At 39.0% G+C, this 1,253-nt stretch overlaps 1 non-coding gene across 1 annotated transcript; it reads right to left on the reverse strand.

The window, feature by feature from the left end:
• Positions 1 to 574: 574 nt before the first annotated feature.
• On the reverse strand, positions 575 to 680 carry LOC140858242 (small nucleolar RNA R71). The gene has a single exon (XR_012141809.1). It is a non-coding gene; the product is annotated as a small nucleolar RNA R71 (small nucleolar RNA).
• Between the last annotated feature and the right edge of the window lie 573 nt (positions 681 to 1,253).

Here is a 1,253-nt window from a genome sequence, read left to right on the forward strand (position 1 = left end):
ATCTCTTCTTTAGAACTCTTTTCTCTCTTTTCTTCTCCTCTTAATAAAAAAAAAAAATCCTTAACAGACTAGGATAGTCCTACATAGACCTTTTAGTTGCATGTTAGGTCGACGATCACTAAAACCCGACTTGCAACCATTAGACGAAGAATTAGAAAAGACTCTTAGGACTATCCGAGTTAGAAACATGGCTGCACCTGGTGAGGCTAATCCTCCACACTCATTGAGAGAATACTTCACTCCATCCTCGTATACCTACTCTCCATGTATTCAAGCACCTCCAGTAGAAGCTACCCAATATGAGATTAAGTCTAGCATTATTCAAATATTGCCATCGTTCTATGGACTTAGTAATGAGGACCCATACAAACACTTGGATGAATTTTTAAAATTTGTACCACAGTAAAAATCCAAAACTTCTCAGATGATGCCCTTAGGTTGAAACTGTTCCCTTTCTCACTTAAGGACAAAGCCAAACATTGGTTAAACTCCTTAGACTCTATAACCATTTCAACTTCGGATCATTTTCAGAGAGAATTTCTCAAGAAATACTTTTCAATTGGAAAAACAAATCAAATTAAAAAAGCTATCACCAGTTTTTTCCAATTGAAGGGTAAACTTTTTCATGAGACATGGGAAAGGTTAAGGGATCTCATTCGTAAATGTCCACACCATGCTGTCCCTAAATGGCAACTTTGTCAGTATTTTTATGATGGTCTATCGGAGAAACACCAACAAATGGTTGATGCATCATGTGGTGGGACATTCATGCTAAAGAGTGAGGATGAAGCCTGGCAGCTCTTTGAAATACTTAGTGAGAATTTCTTACATCATATGTCTGCCACCTCTAGAGAACAACCCATGTTTCAACAAAAAAGAAGTGGAATTTATCAGATTGGAAACGTCATGGATATCCATATTAAGGTAGATGAACTGTCCCAAAAATTAGACCGTCTTCTAAATACTGGACAATCTCCGATTCTACCTAACCCAATCCAAGAAGTTTGTGCATTGTGTGCAAGTCCGAACCATTTTGTTAGTAAATGCCCAGCCGCACCTCAATTTTCTGAGTTTGTGCACGAGCAGGTTCAGCAAGCTCAAGTCCAACAAGCTCGCAGACCAGGAAACGATCCTTATTCGAACACTTATAACCCCGGCTCGAGAAACCATCCAAATTTTTTCTGAAAATCACAACCAGTGGTTCCTCCGATGCAACAAAGATCAGGTTACCCGGATGTAACTTTTAGGCATCC

The sequence above is a fragment of the Elaeis guineensis genome, chromosome 5, assembly GCF_000442705.2.
Source record: "Elaeis guineensis isolate ETL-2024a chromosome 5, EG11, whole genome shotgun sequence".
In the NCBI taxonomy this organism is placed as follows: Eukaryota; Viridiplantae; Streptophyta; class Magnoliopsida; order Arecales; family Arecaceae; genus Elaeis; species Elaeis guineensis.